The sequence below is a fragment of the Lathyrus oleraceus genome, chromosome 4 (assembly GCF_024323335.1).
Source record: "Lathyrus oleraceus cultivar Zhongwan6 chromosome 4, CAAS_Psat_ZW6_1.0, whole genome shotgun sequence".
Classification (NCBI taxonomy): Eukaryota; Viridiplantae; Streptophyta; class Magnoliopsida; order Fabales; family Fabaceae; genus Lathyrus; species Lathyrus oleraceus.
In genome coordinates this window covers 311,466,168-311,479,271 of record NC_066582.1, presented here as the reverse complement: position 1 = coordinate 311,479,271, position 13,104 = coordinate 311,466,168, and positions in this window count along the sequence as shown.

Here is a 13,104-nt window from a genome sequence, read left to right as displayed (position 1 = left end):
AGGCCGAAATTTGCCTCATTTCGAGCCATAATTCTTTCGAATGTAACTGCTAGATTATCATCTGTTGCCCCTATCGAAGAAGAAGGGGGCGTTATGTTACTGGTTGATGGATTTTGAGAATTTTGGGTATCTGGCGCATTCACATTTGCCATCCTCGTATGGGATTCTCTCCCTGTTTATTGTTCATTGTTTATGGCTATTTTACCACTTCTTCATAACATACAACGAATCTTTTCCCATAAAATGTTAGCAGTCGTCCCACTGGGCATGCCAATTTATTTACCTTGAAAATTGGCAAACAACCGCTGATCTTGCAAATTTTTAAATTTGGTTACTCGCAGGTTCGACCAGATTGATACTAGGACATGTTCTAATTGTTTTGAAAATGAGTTTTGGTAATAACGAACACTCCAATAATAAGCGCAAAATTAGATTTGAAATTGAACAAAAAGTGTTGGTACGAATGAAAGGTAAAGGACTTGTAATGATAAACAATTGACAAAAGTAAATGCTGAAAGCAAAGATATTGTAAAGGACTATAAATGACAAAGAAAAGAAGAGTGTTTGAAATGAAGCAATAAAGAAATGTATTTCTGGGAACAAAAGTAAAGATAACTTTGTATTGCTTTGAAATAACTAACGATGGTGTAAATAAACGTACATTCTATGATTTACGATTCTTCTTCACACGAGTACTTGGTAAATTTACAGGTTTTTGTACATACTTTGACACACACTTTTCTAATACTAAGACCCTATATTTATACTGGATCGAGATAACCGTTTATGATGGTTCTTCAATCACGTCGAGGCACATGGCGCCTTGCATGTACGCAATTGTGTACTATGTTCTACGTGTACTCTCAACAGTTTCTAAGAAGGGCGAAGTTCCCTCCCTTATTTGAATTTTGAATCTTTGGTCAAAAAACTGTTTTCAACCGTTTTTTCAAGAGATTCTTCTGGAGTCTCAACTGTATGCTGATCCTCATCAACCTTGCCCAGTCGAATCAACCCCAGCTGGTCGAATACTACTTCCTGGTCGAAAAGCAACTGTATATATGATTTCCAATTTTGGTAATTCTTAATGGGCATCAAAATATGAGCTAACAGGGGGATGAACTACAATAGGTGTCTGAAATACGCTATAGTAGTCTATTGTAATCTATTGGACCTCATTGGACCAGACAATGTAATACTCCTACATAACTATATTTTAATTTAAAAATACTTATCAAATTATTTATCATCTAATCGTTTCGTATTGTTTTACAGTTTATCTGGAGGCCATATTTGGGAATTGATCATGATGTGAACCATGGCGATGCAGCAGCTTGGACAACAAAGACACCAATTATCCGGTTCACTAATGTGGAAATGCACCAGAGTGACCGGGTCAAACTGCAGTTCGGCATGCAACAACAGATTCCAGAACCTCCCACGTGTTTGGGGAATTGGCATCAAAAAAGAGTTGATGCCCAATGGGATTATTCCGATTCGAGAGACTTTGCAAAAGAGATGTATCGTCAATGGAGGAATCGATGACAACACATCTTAAACGAACCAGTCATCCATGGTGCAAGATCAACTCAATAATATATGGCATGGTTTAGGTCGGTAATAACTCAACAGTTTGTGTCTGAGCCGCGATATTTGATGGATTCATGCCAAGTAGCTTCGTCATCGTACGCCCAACAACAAGTCCCCGTCCAACACCAATGTCAAACCATCCAAACCCAACAACCAACCTCACAACATCAACCTACCACATACACCCAACAACTAAACACCCAACAACCAAACACCCAACAACCAAACACCCAACCTCACAACCCATTCATGCCATCCACCCAATAAAAAAACACCCAACGTCGCAATCTATTCATGTCACCCACCCAACTACAAAACCAAGAATCAAACCCTACCCACCAACAACCATACGCTTCAACCACAACTGTCTATATCCCAGAGATTCATATGGGTCACTCCATCGTAGCCCCCCACCAATGACCACTCAAACATCCCATCACCAAAACACACAACCATTGTTTAACTATAGTACGCCCCAGCATCGCTTAGTTTCCAAAACGATTCAATGTACCAATTTGGGCAACTATACCGTCAATAATCCACCTAACCCCATAGACCTAACTACGATGACATGGGCACCGAACTCCATTACGGAAGCGCTGTTGGCTAGAGCCCTTATGGATATTGGGAACAAATGATGACACATCTGTCAAATACCGCTGGAACTTCCGCCGGACCTTCACACCATCCATCATTCGATCAGCTCAGCACAAAAAGACCCCAAACACCTTAGGAAACTCGTGGGAGACATCAGAGAGAAACTAACACATCTGGATGTGGAACAGGGGGACGTTTCGATCAGGGCGGTCATTAAATTTTTGTCAATCCCATGTAACATTTATTATATCATGAATAATATTTTTTACATTAATTTTTATTATTTCATAAAAAAAAAGAAAATTAAAAAAAAAATTAAAAATTAAAAAAAAATAATACAAGGGTGTATGCGCCAAATGAATTGGCGCATATACCACATGTATTTAGTAGGCGCCATAGGCATTGACGCCTCCTCATGAGTGAAGGTAGAGAAAAAAAAGAAAGCGGGTTTGAATTGTTTTTGGAAATAAAAACTTTTTGAGATATCAGACACACAGAGAATAAAAAGGAATATGCCACATAATTTTATACTGGTTCGCTTGAAATTCAAAGCTACTCCAATCCACCTTGCCAAGGTGATTTCGCCTTCTAAAAGGTCTTAATCCACTAATCTTGAGAGATTACACAAACAATTTCCTAAAAGAATAATCCCTTAGTCTTCTCAAATATTCAGACTGACATAGTCACTTGAGGAAATATCTTAGCAAAAATATGATTTGTAATGCAATGTGTTTCTAACAAAAAGTAAATATTATAGAATTATAAGAACAATATCTTTTCACGTAAGAGAAGCAACTTGTGAAAAATGAGAGAGAATGAATGAGAGTTTTTGTATTCTTGTGTGTCTCAGGTGTATCTTCTTATGAAGTATTCAGTCCTTTATATAGGCGTTGGGAAGAACCGTTGGAGTGATGACAGGATCTTGGTCATTGAAGAATGTTTATTGTCATTACTCTCCTCGTTTCTTTCTAAAACAGTTTTGTGCGCCTCATTATTTCCTTCTAGAAATAATTTCTTTCCAAAACCAGATATCTTTTCGGTTACGTGTTCTGAACTGGTGAATCTGTATCAGAGTCTTGGTAAATCAGAGTTTAAACGTCAGAGGTTGATTATATCTGACCATATCAGAGTTTCTCTATGCTCTTGACTTCTTCAGATTCAGAGTCCGGATCCAGTCTTCTTTACCAGAGTTTCTGACTTCTTTCTGTTGCGCTGGTAACTGCGTTGATCAGAGTCAGAACCTTCTGGACGTGTTTTCTCTGAGTAGCATCTGATAGTTGAATTTTGTATCTGATGTATTTTTCTATTTGATGTTTGATCAGAGTCCTACATACTTAATAAAAATTTCGTTAGAGTACCATTTTTGTTTCATCCCTTGTTATCATCAAAATCTTAGAGATACATTATAGAACCAACTTTGTTCTTACAATCTCCCCCTTTTTGGCGATGACAAAACAATATAGAGAAGAGGTGAAACAATACAAAATTTCTTAGATCAGATAGGGAAGAGGATTCCCCCTGAGTTAGATTCTTAGATAGCTCAGAAGTTCTTACTGGACCTTTCTTGGTTTAGTGCTTTAGCTACTTTCCTGCATATCATTAGTAATTGATTTAGTAATAAATTTTTAATAATGTTTACAGTGCTTTGAGAAGATTTAGTTATGTTTCCACCAGAGCTGTTTTAGTTCTCCCCCTTTTTGTCATAATCAAAAAGACATAGCAAAAAAGTTGATACTAATAAAGAGAGTAGTTACAGATAAGCAGCATAGAAGTCATATATTAGAAATCAAAGGAAACAACAAAATCAGAAAGGCAACAAGCAAATATCCTAGGTGCGTAAGGGTTTGGGGGCGGAGGCATTCTTTGGAGCAGCTGAGACAACATGTTTTGAATGTTGATGTTGACAGAGTCCTATTGATCCAGCCTAGCCCGAACTACTTGTTGTTCTATCTGCAGTTCCTCAAGAGTCTTCAAGACCAGAGGTACGAATCCAGAGTTAGAGTGCTCCCCCTGAGTCAGTGCATCAGCGTTGGCTTTGGCAGCTTCTTCTGCACCTATGCGAGCTGCTTCTTCAGCTTCAGCTTTAGCTTTCGCCTCAGCCTCAATAGTAGCCGCAGCATCCGCATCAGCCTTCTCTTCAGCTTCCCTGATTCGCTGTTCTTCCTCTTGGTGTGCTTTCTCTTCAACTTCCTTCCTTTCCCGTTCCTCAGCCTCTTTGGCTAAGCGCTCTTGAAGTCTAATACCAGCGTCTCTAATAAAGTCGTTGCGGACTTGTTCAGAGAGACCTTTCAGTTTGAAGGCTTCAGAGGTCATCCAACTTATGAATCTGTTCCAGTGGATCCTTACTGCAAAGGGATCATCACTGATGCCAGAGTTGAGTGTCAGAGACTTGACCTTCTCCACTGAAGACTCTGCAAAAACCTGTATTGCTTTTTCTAGGGTAGGAAGGGTAGTCTCTGGTTCAGTGTCAGATGCTGGGAAGGATGGAGAAGGTGAGTTAGGGGCACTGAGATTTAGTGTGGGAGGTATGGAGGCAACGGAAGTTGTGGGTGTGGGAATGACAGAGGGTGATTGTGTTGTTTGTTCAGGTTCTAGGTGTGGTTCAGACGATGAGTGAGTTGATTGTGGTTTAGAGTGGATTGGTTGTTGTGCAGGTGGTGGTGTATGAGGTTGTTCAGATGTAGTGGTATTTGAATGTTCAGGGGGTGGGGAAGTGACTTCTGGTTCAGGTTCAGAGTGTGATGGCTGTTGAGAGGCCAGAGCACAAGCTTGTAGCTGAGCCAGAGTTGGGGATTGGGGGTCAGACGGTTCGGTGTCGGAGGAGAGTTTGTAGTATGTTGGGGATTGTGGAGATCGTGATGATGATGGTGAAGTGGTTTCATTCAGCATGTCTGCTTCTAAAAAGGGTAGTGTGGTGGTAGCAAGGTCGAATTTAAGTGAGGGTGGGATAGAGGTTCTGGTGGTTGAGGGAGGAGTTTCAGCGGTGGTGTATATTGGGGTGGTTTGAGGAAGAGAAGAAGCAAGACGTTTTATTTTAACAGAGCGAGAGAGAGGTACAAACTTACTTGGAGAGCCAGCCAGAGGGACTGGAGGTCTTGATCCAAAGGATTCTCCCAGCCTTGCTTTCTTCGCCTTCTTGGAATTCTCAAAGGGCTCTCGCATCCTCTTCATGAAGTTTGGTGGATGCTCAGATAGCCAGTCCACTGTGAAGTCAGAGATGTCCACCCCTTGATTGGCAAGGTCCTATAGATAGTAGGCTACTACCTCTGGAGGGTCAATCTTGGAGAACAGGTAGAGTCTGTTGGGAATCTCCCTCTGATCCCTAAGTGCTTCCCAGGAAGTATCAAGTGTTAGTTTGGCTCTGACTTGATCAATGATTCCCATGCTCTTCAGATTCTGAGCATTCAGCGATCTTCCAGTGTCAATGGTGACATCTTCCATGAGTCTGAGCTGAATCAGGTGATCCACTAAGCCACTCTCAATCAACACATCTGATATGAGTCTCCCCAGAGGGATGTAGTTCTTGGTCTTCATGTTGTTTCTGGTGTCTTTGACTGAGTCTCTGAGGTACTTGAAGACAAGTCCAGGTAGACACAGTTTCAGACCCTTGTGAATGCAGTATAAGATACACTCGTGATCTGTGTTGATGTAGTCAGAAGAGTTTGAAGCAGGGCGATGATGAATGGTGCCTAAGACGATCTTCAACCAGACCCGAACATTCTGATGTAGCTCTTTGTTCTTGGAATGCTTGCCTTCAGCACTTTGTTGGAAGATGGTAGGGTTGATTTCCTGGGACAAGTATTTTGCCCTAGGATTTATGTTGTAGATGCGTCTGCCTCCTGTCTTCTCCATGTTCAGAAGGGAGGCAATGGATTTCTCAGTGATGACTATCTTGACTCCCAAAACGTAGGAGACAATGTAGTGATCATCTGAGTCTGTGAAATGCCATAACTCCTTCACCAGATTTGTATACACAGGGCCATAGAGGTGTTGAAAGTAGGTTTCCCACCCTTGCATTCTCAATTCTTCAGTAAGGTCTACGCCATTTCTCTTCATGTTTTCAAAATCCACTAATGACCCCCATAAAACTTCAAGCTTTTCAAAGGGAGTTGCTATATGGATGTGAGGCTCACGATCGAGGATATGGGGTTCCCTGTAGATTGGGGTTGAGATGATGCCGGTGGTTGCTCTAGTTTGTTGACTTGAAATGGGTGTTTGCTCCGTTGAGTTCATTTGTTGGGAGAAGTTGTAAACTGATTGTTGCTGAGAATCCATGAAGAATAGTTGAAGATGATGTTGAAGGATGAAGAGTTTGATGAAAACTGCAGAATTCTTGAAGGAGATGAAGAACTGAGAGAGAGAGGGTTTAGTGAGGTCGTGAGTGTAAAGTGTGCAAGTGTAAAATGTGAAATGAATTTATACACAATAGGATGCATGCAAAACGACAATAGAAAGAGATTTTAGCTGTTTAGTTATTAAATGCAACACATTAACCAAGTAAGTATGTTTGGAGGAGAATGATTACAACCCATGATAGAGGTCTAATCCCCAAATCAGCACACTGCTCGAGCAGATTTCAAGAGTCTGCCGCTTGATTTCTGCTAGACAGCTGTCTAGAAGTTCCAAGGTCAGACGCAAGATGTACCATGTGTTACTTTATCTGATCTTCAGGAATACCAAAGGGTTGGATCCTGAGGATTTCTAATTCAGATAGCTTCTAACTGGTAGTAGCATCAGATTCAGATACAAATTCCAGCTGTTTACTTTAGAATCTTATTTTGCTATTTCAGAGGCACATTTCATTCTGGACAATTTTGAGTGTTTAAAATTTTCAAGATAAACGAGAATCTATCTTCAGCGAGGGGTTTGGTAAAAATATCATCCCATTGATGGTCTGTATCAATAAATTTTAAGGTAATTACCCCTTTTCGAACATAGTCTCTAAGGAAATGATGTTTTATTTCTATGTGCTTAGCTTTGGAGTGCAAAATAGGATTCTTACTTAAACAGTTGGCATCCGTATTATCACAAAAAATAGGAACGTTACTCTCAAAAATCAGAAGGTCTTCAAGTTGATTCTTCATCCAGAGCATCTGAGTAGTGCATAGTGATGCTGATATATATATTTTGCTTCTGCAGTGGACATAGCTATGGTTGATTGCCTTTTGCTGGTCCAGAATATAAGATTCTTTCCTAAGAACTGACAGTTCCCAGATGTGCTTTTACGTTCCATTTTGTCCCCTGCGTAATCTGCATTACAATAACCAGAAAGTCTATACTCTGATATTTTCTCATACACCAGGCCCAGGTTAGGGGTTCTTTTCAGATACCTGAGGATTCTTTTAACAGCTGTTAAATGAGATTCTCTAGGATCTGATTGGAATCTGGCACAGAGGCATACACTAAACAGAATATCAGGACGTGTAGCAGTCAGATAGAGAAGAGAGCCTATCATACCACGATAGAGCATCTGACAAACCTTCTGTCTAATTTCTCCTTTTTCCAGAATACAGGTTGGATGCATAGGTGTCTTAGCAAGTTTGCATTCAGCCATTTCGAGTTTCTTCATAATGTCTTTTATGTATTTACTTTGGTAAATGTAGGTTGCTTCTGAAGCTTGATTGATTTGAATCCCTATAAAGAACTTTAGTTCTTGCATTAAGCTCATTTCAAATTCTGCCTGCATTAGCTTAGAGAATTCTTGACATACAGAAGGATTAGCTGAACCAAAAATAATGTCATCAACATATATCTGGCATATCATGAGATCATTTCTAATGTTTTTACAGAAGAGTGTAGATTCAACCTTTCCTCTAATAAATTCATGTTCCAGAAGGAAGTTACTTAATCTATCATACCAAGCTCTAGGAGCTTGTTTTAAACTGTACAATGATTTCTTGAGTTTAAAAACATGTTCTGGACATTTAGAGTTTTCAAAACCTGGAGGTTGATTGATATAAACTTCTTCTAATATATAACCATTAAGAAATGCACTCTTGATATCCATTTGATATAGCTTGATAGAATGATTTACAACAAATGAAATAAGCGAATAGATCCTAACCTGGCGTCTGGGGCAAAGGTTTCATTGTAGTCAATTCCTTCTTGTTGAGTGTACCCTTGTCCCACCAGTCGTGCTTTGTTTCTGACTACTTCTCCCTTTTCGTTCAGTTTTTTTCTGAACACCTATCTGGTTCCAATAATATGAGTTCCTTTAGGCTTTGGAACGAGATCCCAGACGTCATTCTTTGAGAATTGATCTAGCTCTTCTTTCATAGCTAGAACCCAGTCATTCTCTTGAAGTGCCTCATCACAGGAAGTAGGCTCAATGAGAGATACTAGTCATAGAGGAATTTCTTCAGATACTTTGAATGTTGACCTAGTTTTGACAGGTTCATCCTTGTTTCTCAGAATCAAATCTTCAGAGATGTTGGGGCGACTTCTTGATTTCTTCTGGATAGTTGAGGCTTCAATTGCATCTGGGCTTTGTTTATCGGATACTTCTGGTGCTTTAGTCTTTTCATCAGAACCTGCAAGAGTAATCTCCAGATATGCAAGTTTCTCAACTAGCTTTGACTTTTCAGGGTCAAGCTTATCATCAAATCTAACATGGATTGATTCTTCCATAATTTTGGTTTATGTGTTGTATACTCTGTAGCCTTTAGAGCGTTATGAGTATCCTAACATAATACCTTTTTGTGCTTTTGAATCAAACTTGTTCAGATGTTCTTTAGTATTGAGAATAAAGCAAGAGCATCCAAAAGGATGGAAATAAGAAATGTTGGGTTTTCTTCCCTTGCACAGTTCATAGGGAGTATTTTCCAGAATAGGTCTTATAGAGATTCTATTCTGAATATAACACGCTGTATTTACTGCTTTAGCCCAAAAGTGCTTAGTCACATTTGTTTCATTGATCATGGTTCTGGCCATCTCTTGGAGTGTCCTATTCTTCCTTTCTACAACTCCATTTTGTTGTAGAGTTCTAGGACAGGAGAAATCATGGGATATTCCATTAGAATCAAATAGTTCCTCAAAAAATTTATTTTCAAATTCTCCACCATGATCACTTCTGACTCTGATGATTTTAGAGTCAAATTCGTTTTGCACTTTGGAACAGAAGCTAGTGAATACAGAGTGAGACTCACTCTTGTTCTTTAGGAATTTTACCCATGTCCAACGACTAAAGTCATCAACAATAACTAGTCCATATTTCTTTCCATTGACTGATGTTATCTTAACAAACCCGAACAGGTCAATGTGAAGAAGTTCCAGAGGCTTAGAGGTAGAAACAATATTTTTCTTTTTGGAAGACATTGTTGAAAATTTACCTTTTTGACATGCCTCAAATAGAGGTTCTGAAGAGTACTTCAATTTAGGTAGGCCTCTGACTAACTCGAGTTTATTTAGCTGGGAGAGTTTTATCATGCTAATGTGGCCCAAGCGTCTTTGCCATACCTATTTCTCTTCATGAACAGACATCAGGCATTTTACATTTTGTTCTTTTAGGTCTGAAAGATTTATCTTGTAAATATTGTTTTTCCTCTTGCCAGTGAATAGAACTGTTCCATTTATCTGATTAATTGCTTTACATGTTTTTTTGATTGAAGATTACATCATAACCGTTATCACTTAATTGACTTATTGATAACAAATTATGCATTAATCCTTCTACATAAAGAACATCAGATATAGAGGGAAGAGTTCCATTACCAATAGTTCCGGAGCCTCTGATCTTTCCTTTCTGATTTCCTTCGAAACCTACGAAGCCAACATCGTTAAGTTCCAGGCTTTGGAACATATGCTTTCTTCCCGTCATGTGTCGCGAGCATCCAGAGTTCAGGTACCATGATTGGTGTCATATATCATTGTGTTAGAAGTTTGTGGGGCTTGAGATAGTGCTTCTTCTAGTTTTAAACATTGTTTATTTGTGGAGTCTCTTTCTTTTATCAAAGTTTGATTTTCATCTTTTAGTTCTGAAGCAGTTATCTCAAGCTTATCACATTCTTTGATAGTTCTTTCAAGAACTCCTTTTAAAGCCTTAAATTTTTGTTTAAGTTTCTGATATGAGGTTAGAGTTTTAGAAAGGCATGATTCAAGGTCAGAGCGAGAAAGATCAGAAAATACCTCTTCAGAGTCAGATTCTCCATCTGATGTATTTCTGGAGGTGATAGCCATGAGTGCAACATTTTCCTATTCTTCAGAGTCTGATTCAGATGAATCAGATCCACTATCGTCCTAGGTGGCCATCGGTCCCTTTTAAGTTCTGAATGAACTTTTCTTGAAATTCTCTATTATGGAGCTTTCTTTCTTCAACTTGGGACATTCGTTTTTGTAATGACATGTTTCCTTACATTCATAGCATGTTATTTCTTTGTTTGACTTACCTCTGGAAGTTGATTCTGAGCGATCTCCGTTGGGTCTTGGCCTTCTGAAGTTATTATTCCTTTTTCTCTAGAGTTGTTTAACACTTCTGGTCAAAAGGGATAACTCTTCTTCATCGTCAGAGTCTTCTTTTTCAGAGTCGTCATTGTCTTCCTCTTCAGCTTGGAAGGCTTTGTTTCTTTCTGGCTTGCGTCTTTCTGATCAGGACTTTAGTGCTACATACTTGATCTTCTTTTGAGGCTCATATTCCTCCAGTTCTATCTCGTGGCTTCTGAATGAACTTACGAGTTCCTCAAGGCTGATGTTGTTCAGATCTTTTGATAACTTTAGAGTTGTGACCATGGGTTTCCATTTCTTTGGCAAGCTTCTAACAATCTTTTTGACATGATCTGCAGTTGTGTAGCCTTTGTCCAGCACTTTGAGACCAGCAATTAAGATTTGAAATCTGGAGAACATTACCTCTACAGCTTCATCGTCCTCCATTTTGAAGGCTTTATATTTTTGAATAGAGCTAGAGCCTTTGTCTCTTTGACTTGAGAATTTCCTTCGTGAGTCATCCTCAGGGAGTCAAGCATTTCTTTAGTTGTATCCCTGTTGGTGATCTTTTCATATTCATTGTAGGAAATGGCATTTAGTAGTATCGTTCTGGCTTTGTGATAGTTTTTGAATTCACACTTCTGATCATCTATCATTTTGCTTCTGGGGATGGCAACGCCAGCGTCAGTCACAGGTGGAGTGTAGCCAATTGTGACTATATCCCATAGATCAACGTCGTAGCCCAGAAAGAAACTTTCAATTCTATCTTTCCAATAATCAAATTTTTCTCCATCAAAGATTGGAGGTTTAGCATTGTAACTCTCTCTTTAATTGGTGTTGGCCATGGTATTTTTCTCACGCTGGATCTCTCTTCACTGTTAAGTGTCTGATTAGAAAATCAATAACAGAGCCGGAGCTCTAATACCAATTGAAGGTAGAGAAAAACAAGAAAAGGGGTTTGAATTGTTTTTAGAAATAAAAACTTTTTGACATATCAGACACACAAAGAATAAAAAGGAATATGACACAGAATTTTATATTGGTTCGCTTGAAATTCAAAGCTACTCCAATCCATCCTGCCAAGGTGATTTCCCCTTCAAAAAGGTCTTAATCCACTAATCTTGAGAGATTACACAAACAACTGCCTAAGAGAATAATCCCTTAGCCTTCTCAAGTATTCAGATTGCACAGAGTCACTTGAGGAAATATCTTAGCAAAAATATGATTTGTAATGCAATGTGCTTCTAACAAAAAGCAAATATTACAAAATTATAAGAATAATAGCTTTTCACGTAAGAGCAACAGCTCGTGAAAAATGAGAGAGAATGAATGAGAGTTTTTGTATTCTTGTGTGTCTCATGTGTATCTTCTTGTGAAGTATTCAGTCCTTTATATAGGCGTTGGGAAGAACCGTTGGAGTGATGCTAGGATCTTGGTCATTGAAGAATGTTTATTGTCATTACTCTTCTTGTTTCTTTCTAAAACAGTTTTGTGCACCTCATTATTTCCTTCTAGGAATAATTTCTTTCCAAAACCAGATTTCTTTTCGGTTACGTGTTCTGAACTGGTGAATCTGTATCAGAGTCTTGGTAAATCAGAGTTTAAACGTCAGAGGTTGATTATATCTGACCACATCAGAGTTTCTCTATGCTATTGACTTCTTTAGATTCAGAGTCTGGATTCAGTTTTCTTTACCAGAGTTCGTGAGTTCTTTCTGTTGCGCTTGTAACTGCGTTGATCAGAGTCAGATAGTTGAATTCTGTATCTGATGTATTTTTCTATCTGATGTTTGATCAGAGTCCTGCATACTTAACAAAAATTTCGTTAGAGTACCATTTTTGTTTCATCCTTTATTATCATCAAAATCTTAGAGATACATTGTAGAACCAACTTTATTCTTACAATGAGGCTCAATGCAGGAGCCAAGGGCATTGGCGCCTCCTCATGAGGCTTCCAATGCAGGCACCAAGGCCTTAGGCGTCTGCTCTTTGGTACAAACGGATGTGCCAGTTCATCTGGCGCATCTTTTTTTAAATGTGGTTATTTTGGAATTTGTTTTGAAAAATTTGTTATTTTGGAATTATTTTTGAAAATGTTGGTTATTTTAAAAAAAATCACTTTATGCTAAAGTACTTTTCCAAAACGTTTACAAAAAAGTATATATTTGACCACATTAATCAACACTTAGAGAGAATATAAACGTATATATTTTATTTATTTTTGGGTTAAATAGGTCATATATCTCCTAAATATAACATAGTTCAATTTTAATTTCTAAATTTTTTTATTTTAAATAATGATTCTTTTAATATTTTTCGTCCATATTTGTGGCCTCTCTTGTTAAAGTCTATTAACTAAATACTATATGACACCCCATATAAAAATTTCTAGTGATTGGACTTACACACAGTAGTCATTAGGAATACGCTGACATGACATGCCACATGGTTAAAGTTAACATCATAGTTAAAATCTTGATTTTCATCAGTACTATCAAGAAGA